The sequence below is a fragment of the Pteronotus mesoamericanus genome, unplaced genomic scaffold (genome assembly GCF_021234165.1).
Source record: "Pteronotus mesoamericanus isolate MK-2021 breed Mesoamerican mustached bat unplaced genomic scaffold, CSHL_Meso_final scaffold_167, whole genome shotgun sequence".
Taxonomy (NCBI): Eukaryota; Metazoa; Chordata; class Mammalia; order Chiroptera; family Mormoopidae; genus Pteronotus; species Pteronotus mesoamericanus.
The window spans coordinates 45579756-45591371 of record NW_026555308.1 but is presented as its reverse complement, the minus strand read 5'-3'; the positions used below and the strand labels follow the sequence as shown (position 1 = coordinate 45591371).

Genomic DNA, 11616 nt, shown 5'->3' with positions numbered 1-11616 from the left:
TCAGAAATGTCCTTGTAGCTTGGCCTTTTGATCCCATTCAAGAGACTCTAAAGGCCTTGGTTCTGCCCAGGACTTGGGTTGGTGTTAGAAAGCAAAAGTCTAGTTGATTTTGCCTGGAGGCTGATATGGGTTGGAGTTTTGTAGAGATGACATCTCTACTTTAAATCTAGGCTTTTGGGGAAGCCACAAGGTTAGAGCAAGAAGCTTTGAAGCTTGGGAGTCAAAAGTAGTAAACAACAGGGTGAGCTAAAGGGCACAGTGGCTTCCCTGCTGAGGGCTGAGCTAGAGCCTGCTGCTGTTAGAGTCAGAGAAGCAGGAGGCTCAGGGGCAGGGAAGGCTGCCAAATGTGAAGCGAGGAGGTGTGCTTGAGTGCACACAGGGTCCCAGAGCCTTCCTTGCTGCCTGGCTGTTTCCCACTCTTACCCACTCATTGGTCCAAAGAGCTGACAGGCCTGACCACTAAATGCCATGTTCATTTCTTCTCATTCTTTTCTAAGGGCATTTACGTGGGGGTGCGGGGCTGGGAGAGGGCACAAACATTAACTCTGAGTGTTCTGGAACCCACACTGGGTTGGTCCTGTGCAGTGGGGCCTTCAGATGGGAGAATGAGCCCTCCTCGTGATGGGGAAGAAAGTCCATGTTCCCTGGTGGTAGGGCTGCAGATGTCCTGGCTTCTTTTCATGCAGGGAATGAAGCCAACCCCGCCTATGCTCCATCTCCCTGCTCCCCCAAGAGATGGTCAATCCTGGCTGGACAGGGGAAGGGAATGCCTTGAGGAAATGCCGTGACCCCAGCTCCAGTGCCCTGAAACATCAGTGATATGTCAGTCATGGAGAGGGTAGGGGTGACTAGGAAAGAGGTTTTTTTCTTGAGTTTGCTCTGCCTCCACAGAACCACCTTGCAAAACTCTTCAGGACACATGGAAAATAACCTTGAGTTCTCTGCTGACAGATGCCTCTCAAGCTTCATCCCATTCACACCCAGAGGCAACTTGGTTCATTCACTCCTGACTGGTCACCACTAGCATTTCACAGGGATAGATATACAAGCCTGGGCTTCCAGTCTCACTCCTCAAGGGCTGTGGACTGTAACTGGCTCAAGGTGGTTCTACTGCCGGTACAGAGAAGATTTATATGTCCTGGGTTAAAGGAGGTATGAGGGTGGGTCTGGTCTGGCAGGAAGCAGGTCTTCCTCTAGATAGGCAATGACTTTTCCATCTCTTCCTTCAAGATCCTCTTTCCCAAGTTGTAAGTCACCTTACTGGGTTCCTCTCCTTGATGTTCCCTCACAGTCTGCATCTCCTCTCTGGAATCATCATTTTCCTTCTCCTCTTCTTTCTCTGCTTCCCTCTGAGGTGCCTTCTGTTTCTTCTATTATGTCTCTACAATGGCTAGCAATGGGAGTATGGCCAGTAGTTGTTTTTAGTCTTGGTTGGCTGGTTGGGTCAGCGGGATGGGCTGTAGGAAACTCAGATGACTCCATAATGAGGTCCTCAGTGAAAGGCTTTCTCTGAGAGCTGCCTCCCACGGACTTTCTCTGCTTGTGGAGAGGTGGCTTCTTAGAGATTTTGGAATCTGAGCAGACCATCTCAGGATGGTGGAAATGTAGGCTGGTCTGGTGGGTCCCATTGGTTCTTGGGGGTGAAGCCTGGGAGATGATTCCAGGGGACTATATGTTCCAGGAGGAAATAGGAGAATTAAGGCTTGCAGATCTTGGGGTCAGGTCAGTCCCTGTCCAGGATGGCCTTGTCCTTGTCCTATAGTACCAGCCACAGCTTGAAAAGTTTAAAGCAACTATTTTTTTATAAGTGATTAATTATATAAATACCCATAAAGTAATCTATTTTATAGGTTTTGTACGCTAGATAATGTACAGTAAGAACAATGCATGGTAAATTTGGTTGTATAATTTTGACATTGTTATATATGTTGTTTAGGCCCAAATATGTGAACTTTTAGTATTCATAAAAATTTTAGCATAGGATATTAATATATTACATGATTTAGAAAGCATACACCAAAATTTTAAGTTTTAAAACATGGGTAGAAATAGATATATAAACAGCTTTCCCACAACTTAGTTGCTAGCCTTGAGCAACCCTGAGTGCTTATACTCCACTGGGGACTTTGTTTAATCAGTCCCCAGAGTCATCGGACTTTGTTTAATCAGTGATTTTATATTTTTAAAAGACTTAGTATTGATTGCCCTGATCTTTGAGATGAAGATGCTCATTTTATTACTTTCCCTCCATGATTTCCAATTATTTGAATACTTATTTTTACTTGTGGCATAGTAGTAGCAGAGCAAAACAACGCATCGTAAAATCAAGAGAACGACTGCTGAAGGACCAATACAAGCAGATGTAGGTATACTAATTAGTGGTTTTCAAGAATACTAAACTTGGATTTATTTTTCTAGGAAGGCTACAACTAAAAAAATAAAAATAGGTAGTTGAACCGACAAAGAGATATCTTGTAGACTAACGACAGTATTACATTACTTCATAGTTGTTTACTGTGAACTTAAGGGCAAACAGAGCTCCTTCAGTTTTTACTCATGAAGACAAAGAGAAAACCTTCTGTTCTAAGCGGGATGTGGCTTACAGAAGCATCTTATTAAAATGACATTCTCCCTGTGGGCATGTGTATTAAGAACCAGTTCACCCAGCCTAAAATCAATCACTTCTGCCTATGGCAATGAAAGTCTGAGTTAAACACAATTCTCAGAGGTAGTTAGCATTCCATTGAAGGTTATTGCTTTCATCCAAGAGAGGAGTTACCCAATTTAATCAATTCTCTGAGTGTTAAACCTCAGGTAGTAAACAACTTGGATTATAAATAGTGCAATTATTAAGTATAACAATTAAGACTCTGTGTTTTAACTAGATAATTCACAGAGTAATCAATATTTAGCCACAGAATTCTGGTTGTTTAATGCTCACTTGAACTTTTTTTGAGAAGTAAACACAAATGAGCTGCAATATTAACTTATTTCCATGACTCTAGACTTGCCTTCTTCTCATACATTTTGAACGTTGCCATCAAGGTTTTCTTTCTACAGGAAAAACTTGCATCACTCTCCTGTTTACAATTTTATTGAATGATTGTGTGATTAAACTCTTAGTTAATGTAAAGGTGTTTCTCAGTCTCAGTTAATACAGAAATAATTCTCAACACACCACAGAAATTTGATCCACTTCCATCAGAAACAATGGCCTACTCTCTAGTGGTTTTAAAAGCAAATGAGAGGCATAGGAAGATCTGTGTGTGTGTGTGTGTGTGTGTGTGTGTGTGTGCGCGCGCGCGCTGCAGGACACAGTGTATTCTGTTTGAAAAGTCCCCAGTAACTGATGTGTTCACCTGCTGTAATATGGCTTCTGGACTATGTTTAGTAATTTAAGCACAGACATTTGAATTCTTTCTAAATTAGCCATATGTTTTAATACAATTTGCAAGCATTTACACCAAAACCTTGTTGAGAAAAAAAAGTATCATTTGGATGTTACAAAAAAAGAAGAAAATGGGTAACCAGTTGCCTGTGCCTCCATTTTCCCAACTTGGTTTTAATAGTATCCTTCCTCATCTGTGAATTATTTTACTTTCTATTAGTGTGAGATCTAGGGTATTACTGTTAATGGCTTCTCCAAGAACATGACTTAGCTGTAGTTGACCCCTGCTAACCTTTCTGTTTAATGGGATTATGGAGGTGTTTGTTCTGTCCCAGGGATCACCCATATAGCATGGAATTTAAAATACAGGTAGGAATCCTATCTGTAAGCAGCTATTGTTTCTTTTTGTAGCTATAGTCCATTAAAAGATGGTTATTCATATAAGAAAATGAAGTAAGTTATGGATATTAAAAAGCAAGATGTTTAGAAATAAAAAATAGTGGTTTTTGGAATCATCTGCTTTTAGTAATAAAACAGGAGAGAGCTTCAGAATTTTCTCACGTCAGTAAGAAATTAACAGCTACTGTCATAAACAGTATTTGCATAGGCATTTGGAGATGCTTATGGAGAAATGGTTTTAAATAACTATTTTAAAAATTTTTGCATCTATCTTAGAGAAAGAAGATATTTATTTAGAAGACATTTGAGAAAAATCATTGAGGAATAATGATGGACTTGTTAATTAATGATATAAAGAAAAGAGTATCACCTGTTGGAAAAGTAAATTTGTTTCCTAAATTGCACAGCATAAGTTGGTTAACGTACATGTAAGAAAAAAATTATAGTACTAGACAAAAAAGAAATGTATATAAATTGTGTAACTATGACATTGGTAAGTCACTTAAAAACATCATCAAAAAGCCAAAAATCATCATAAAACTTTCTAGTAAAATTAACCACAAGAAGTTAAAACAAATATATGTATGTGACAAAGTGGGGATTTTTTTGAAAAAATATATGCTTAACAAAGAATTTTCTTAATTTATAATGAAATGTCACAAATAAATAATACAGAGAAAAACCTTGATGTCAAAGGTATTTCACACATACAAAATAATTGCCAATAACAGCAAAAATGAAAATGTTGAAAATCACTAGCAAAGACATACACTATAAAAATGACATGTAATTTCCATCATTTTTATTTTTTTAAATATTTTATTTTTTATTTTTATTAAAATATTTTTAAATATTTTTTTAAATATTTTATTTTTTTAATATTTTAAAAATAAAATATAAATATTTTATTTTTATTTTTTTATACTATTTTATTTTTATAAAATAGTAAATAATTTACTATTACAGGTGTCCTTCATTTTCCCTTAATTTGTAGCATTTTTCACAAAAGCTAAAAATTTAGTAATATTCCATGTTATTTTGGGTACCAGAGAAACATATTCTCATTCACAGATTTTAGGTATGCATCGGTACCCTTAAAAACATTTAATTCTTTTTGTATTGAAGTTTTGCATTCAGAATTTATTCTAAATACAAATAAATTGACACTAAAAATGTATATACAAAAAGATGTTATTGTAAATCCAAAATGTTAAATTCCAAAGGGGCAGGTAAATAGTCTGTTGACTATATGACTATTTTCATATATAGTATGAAAAGTATCTAGGAAAAAAATACTAAATATTTGGTTTTTTGTTGCACTTGTGTGTAATAGTAAAAAGCAATCTAAATGTATAACAACATAAGAATTGTTACATAAATTAGGATACATTCAATAAATAAAATTTGTGCAGTTATTTAATAAAAAGATGAAAAAATGTGTTATGTAAGGGATTTTATTATATATTGAATACATATTATTTTGTTCATTACATATATATGTAATTTAAAAAGCAAGTTACAACATGATGCTCAGTGTGGTCTCATTCTGTAAATATTTCTTTTAAAATGACGTATGTTAAAATGTTAACCATGATGAGAGGTCATGTAATATTTATTATATTTTCCAATATTATATTGTTATGTATAACTTGTCAAATAAAATAATAAAATAAGTTAGTAAAAAAATTCATGTTAACAGTTATCCACAGCTTACAGAGCACATTTCATACTCATTAATATGGCTAAAAGGAGTCTATGGCCTTATTCCTGCTGTCCTTTGGATTTTATTATGCATCTTTTGTTCCAGACAAACTTAGTTCCTAACTTATCTACAAAGATAACCTGATTTTATAAGTATATTTTAATATTATTTCAACTATTCTTTTTTTATTTTTCTGAAAATGCCTTGCCTTTTATTTCTGTTGGAATTTATCATTTGATACATGTATGGCTTCCATTTTTGAAAATATAAAAATTTAAATTAAAAATTATTATTCTGTCAATTATTTTGTATTTCTCTTACAACATTTAACTCTTTGCATATTATATTTGTATTTCTAAATATGTAATTTCTACTCAGGGTAAGTTTTTTGATGATATGGACTAATGCTTATTTATCATTTTAAACAGTGTAATGCATAGCAAAACATCTTGAATAGAGCTGAAGACTTTTTGAATTGCTGAGCTGAGATGTTTTCAGAAAAAGCTCAATTATATTCTTACTTATATAGTAGGGAAAAAAAGAAGAAAAGATAATGTTTATAAAATAACAAAATTCTGAGGCAAAATTTCAAAATATATTTTGCAAGGTTTTATTTCACCTGCCAAGTAGAGTTTATGTATATATTTTTAAATTTAACTAATACCATATGATCTTACTTATATATCGAATCTAATGAACAAAATAGAAACAGGGGTATGAATACAAAGAACAGACTGACAGCTGCTGGAGGGGAGGACTTTGGGGGAACTGGATGAAAGAAGGTGAAGAGATTAAACAAAACAAAACACCCCCCAAAAATGCATAGATACAGGCAATGATGTGGCGATAGCCAAAAAAAGGAAAGGTGTCCTGGGTTGGAAGAGGGAGGAAAGGGCTGGAAATCAAGACAAAAGGAGACTTTAGTTAGGGCAATGGGAACAGAATGCACAGTGTGTAGATGTTTTATTGAGTTGAATACTTGAAACCTGCACCAAATAAATTCAATACATTTAAATATTAACAACAATAAATTTAACCAATTCAAGTGTAGAGCATTGGAACAAGGGGTTTTTTTTAAACCAATGTTTTATTCATCCTAGGTCATTGTTTTGTTTCATTTTATAGTAATTAATATATGTCAGTCACCTTATCAGATCACACATGCAGGAGTCAGAGCAAACGTAATTTTGAAGCTGGCCTAAGTAAGAGATTTGGAACTGATATATGTCCACAGAAGTTTTTGTGATTTTCTATAAATTACAACTATCTGAAATCTTTCGAGCTGATTCATTTGAGAATTTAAGACCAGAAAGTTTAGATAAGCATCTTAGGAATTATAACTGTGTTTCCTCAAATGCGGCAGGTGTGCAGCACTTTATTTTGGCTTTCATACAGAATCTTAATCCATGCAGGAAGTATGCCACTTTATCTGTCTCAGTTATTAGTTCTACTGACACCACTAAGTTGGGAGATCCAAATGAAATCACGGATAGCACACACCTGTTTAATACTTAACGGCTCTTGTCATGGTGGTCATTTAAAAATAGGTGGTTCTAAATGCGTCTTTATTTCCTCGGCAAGCCATTGCTGGGTTGGCAGATTCTGCCACCGAGACACGTGTCTAAACATTGCTCCTGTGCCCGTCGTGTCCTTCCACTCCTCCATGAGCAGCAGTCATTCAGCTCTGCCTCAGCGGGACCCTCGAAGCACTCCATGCATACAGTACTCAGGTGCTCCAGGACCGGCTCTGTTTATGACCATTTCTTCAATGAATGGCCAAGTAGTTATGTGTGAGATTTGAGTTTACAAAGGATCTGAAGCAAAATAGCCCACTTCATGGTTAAAAAAGGAAATCTCACAATGAGTTGCCCCAACTCCCTGAGATGGGGATAAACAGGGCTGATTTATTTTGAAAGATTTTTTTTTGGCTTGGATTTCATAATAGTGCTTAAAAGGTTCCCCAGCTGTCATCAGGTATGAACAAGAGAATAAACAACAGCCTGGGTAAGGGCTGAGCACAGCTGTCCTATAGAGATCAGGCCTTTTTCTTCACCATCATCACCAGCGACAGTAATAGCAACCATCTCGTCGCAAAAAAATGGGTATTTTCTATTTTGTTCTTATATTCTCGTTGCATGTCTAGTTTGGGGTGTGCATTTGCCAAGAGGACACGACTAAAATGCTCCAGCCCATTTTTTGATGTTACTGTGTAATATCACAGATGTGATCACAGATACTTAAAAAATAAAGTTGAATTGTATTGTAAGTTGTCTTTTTTCTTTGTTTTCAAGGTTCAAGCATTTTAGTTAGCAGTTTAGGAAAATGTTTCAGGGTTTAATTTTTTTTTCAGATTAAGACAACGTGTGCCTGTAGCATTCATCATTTAAAAAATGGTGTTTTTCTCTTTCAGGCCCAAGTTTCCACTCATTATTAAGGAGCTGAATTCTAAATCAAAGATTGTGGAGAAGAGATGTGCAACCTGAATAAAACATTTCCAGAAGAGCCTGAATAATGGTCCTGAATAAAGGGAGCTGAAATGTTCTTGAATTGTAATTGGAAAAAATTCAAGTGTGTGCACTCAGGAGCACATGTACTACAAAGAGGTTAGTTATTATTATTCCTAGTGCTATTTAACATTTATGGGGCCCCAACAGTATTTTTAGTTCTGAAGTGAACACAAGTGGTCTGATAAGTGATCTTCCATCTAAATTACCCATGTGGAGATTCACCTGTAATCATTCTCTCTGCAGCAAGAGGCAGAATGGATAAACAACCCCAGGATAGGGGGACTGTAAATGCAGCATTAAACTATAAGTCTTAGTAAGTTAAAATAATTAGTTCAGACAAATATGGTCTTTGGAAATATTATTTGGCATCATTTTCTTTCATTTGATTTCTCTGAGGCTGGAAGTTGGCACAACTGTTGGACTAATTCAGAAGTTAGCTAACACATTTGTTGGCTCACGCAAGTTACTGAGAAATTGGAGAAGGAAGTAAAGGTGGATTGAGAAGGACTAAAGATTAGGGTCAGACTGACCTCAAGGATTTTATGCTGCATAGATAAGTAATGGAATGTCTTCCTTTCCTTGACTCATATCAACAATGTAGACTAGACAGTGATGACTATTTTTGAGACACTGTCTCTAATACTTAATTCTTATAAACCATGATAGAAAAATTTCTGAAGCAATGAATGTTATAGTCCAGGGGCAATTAAAAATAAGAGAGCATAATTCTATGATAACTACATATTAGATGGAATTGAGAAATGTACATGTGAGTCATGATAGAATCTATAAGGATGAATACATGACTCTATGTGTAAATTTCTGTTCCAGGTAGTTTGTGTGTATGCATGTTAAAAATAGACCCACCTCCTAAGAAGAAACTAAACATCCAGCAATAATTATGATACAGGGCCTAAACTAACATGCATAGACTTTATACCCTTGGCACTGGGGAGCTGTTGAAAATTTCTGAGCAGGTGAGTGACATGTCTAGAATTGCATTTTATGAAGATTCGCCTGATGGCATTTTCAGGATTGATTAGCATGAAGCCCGTATTGTGACAGAGCAGACTGTGGTAATGCAAGTCTGAAATATGGTGGTGTCAATGAGAACAGAAAGGAAGAAATTGATTTGAAAGATCCATGACAGTAGAACTACGGGACTTGATTATTAAATATGGAACCTGAAGTGGGGAGACGTCAGAGATGACTCCAGACACTTTCAGCCTGGATTAGAAATCAAATATGGAAGAGACAGAATGTCCTGCCTGTCAGTGGTTTATTATTATCTCCTGGATGCTGTGAATCATGTAATCAATTTTATTCTGATAATCTTGGGTCTGTCCAAATCCATGCTCCGCATCTACTAAGCATACTGTGTCATCCTGGCATCTATTTTTGCACAGTGATCGATTGCCAAACATAGGTTTTACATTACTGAAAAGTATAGTGTGTGGCAAAACTACAGCTGATTAAAGAATGCAAAAAAAAAATTAGTGTTTTTAAAAATTAAAACTCAGTAAATAAAAATTCCAGTAAAAATATACTTCTAAAATAAACTAGATCTGAGTTAGAAATCAGCTGTAAATTTATCCATTCCATTGAACTCAAAGTACTAGTTAAATACACACACACGCACACACACACACACAGTAGTAGGTAACTTTTCTCTGGAATTACTTCTAGCTGTTCAGGAAATATTGCTGAAGCAGTATAATCTGCTGAGGCAGATTCTCCTAGATGTTTTATATTATGCAACGTGCATTTCTTTCTAAAGTTTTCAAACCGCCCCTTACTGACATGAAATTTAATGTATCTTACACCTACAATCTCCTTCGCATTTTTAGCAACCCTTAGCCAAATGCTTATGTAACTGCTTGGCATGTTTGCAAATTATTAAAATCCTAAAGGACATGTATTTCTACTCTTCTATCAATGTATTGAGACCATGGGGTTTAAATAGATGCCTTATGCCTGCGCTGTCCAGTAGATTCATTGAACTGGTCCAAAAAAGTGGGAAAGTAGTAATTCCAGTAGAAATAGGTGTGAAAATTAAAAAAAAAATTAAGCAGATATATAACCATTTTATAGAAAAATAAAAATATGATTGCTACAGCCACAGTTGATAAGGCATTGCTGTACTAACTTTATTCATGACTGCAAAAATTTTCCACATTTATTTTCCTGTTTTGAACTTTTCATCCTTATTTAAAAGTTCATTTTCTTTAACAGTGTGTGTTTTGTAATTCTCATATATCATCAGCTGAACTTCTCAAACAGTAGAGATGTCAGAGAGACATATAAAGCCAGGGATAAATGTCATTATCTTCATGGAAAGTATGAAAATGTTATTCCAACTTTTTTGGAGAGATTCCAAAAGCATGGCATTAAAATAAACATTTACTATTGTTGTTATTGAGTAAAGGCAGCACTCACAGAAATTTAACTGATAAAGCTCAAAATTTCAGAGGGATGTCAGGTTTGGAGCAGGCAACTTTTACTTTGCCCAGGGTTGTCCACAAAGTGATGTGCAGGTCAGTGACCAAGACTTCAGGTGTTGAGTGAGGCAAATCTAGCTTGAGGTCTGCTTCTATTATTAACCTGTTGGGAGGCTCCAGTAACTTAATTTCTCCAACCTTGAGCTTCATTGTCTGTAAAACTGGGGGAAAATAATGCTTACTTCATAGGGTTGTTACAAAGATGAAATAAGAGATTGTGTGTTAAATTCTTAGTAAGGGCCTATCTCATGAAGAGTGGCTTGTATATGATCACCTGTATTAATCCATAGTTGCTATTAGCATTATGTAGTAGTCATAAGAGAAGATGCCCATTTGATGTTGTGAATTTTAAAACACTTTCCTAGGACACTGCATAAGTTGGACAGTTGTTTCTCTCTTTACTGCTGTGCCCTTTCACATATATTTTTAGGTTATCATTGTGATTTAATGAGTTGGTTGCCTTGCTACTCCAAGGAAATTGTGGGCTTCCTGAATACTTGTTCTGGGAATGGATATGGATATCAGTATACACTAAGTGGGGACAGGGTTATGTAAAATCATAGCTAACCTAAAAAATCGTTAGTCAGTTATTTTATTTGCATATTTCCATCTCAGTAGAAAACTGAAATACTTTATTAACTTGATAAAGTTATTTATATTGAGTTTTAGTCATTTAAAAATATTAATGTAGTTTTAGTGAGACTGTTAAGCTAGAGTACACAAATACCTCCATTTCATTGTATCTGTGGACAGAGCAGCATAGCTGGTAAATCTGAAAAGAGAAGTGGTAGGACTGGGTCATTTATGAGATGAAATTCTCATGTAAGGTGAATAAAAGATGCTAAATTTTCAAATAGATCATGTTCCTATCGAGCATTTATTTTCCAATTCACCATATTATTTCATGGACAAAGGGCTGACTATATCCAAATATTATTCAATTTCCTCAATGCACCTGGTTTATTATTTTGAGATTAGATAAAAATTAGTTTGAATTTTTAATTGAACTTTGCTACTCAGGTGCCTATAGATGTTGGTACTATTTTCAATGTAAAGATACATTTCAGAAATAGTTTTGAAGGTTGAGGGCAATGCTTACTTCCTTATCCTAGAGTTTCTTTC

General features: G+C 35.5%; 1 pseudogene; it reads right to left on the bottom strand.

Annotated features, from left to right (window-relative positions):
* Positions 1-705: 705 nt before the first annotated feature.
* LOC129083550 (dematin-like) lies at positions 706-10644 on the bottom strand (annotated as a pseudogene).
* Between the last annotated feature and the right edge of the window lie 972 nt (positions 10645-11616).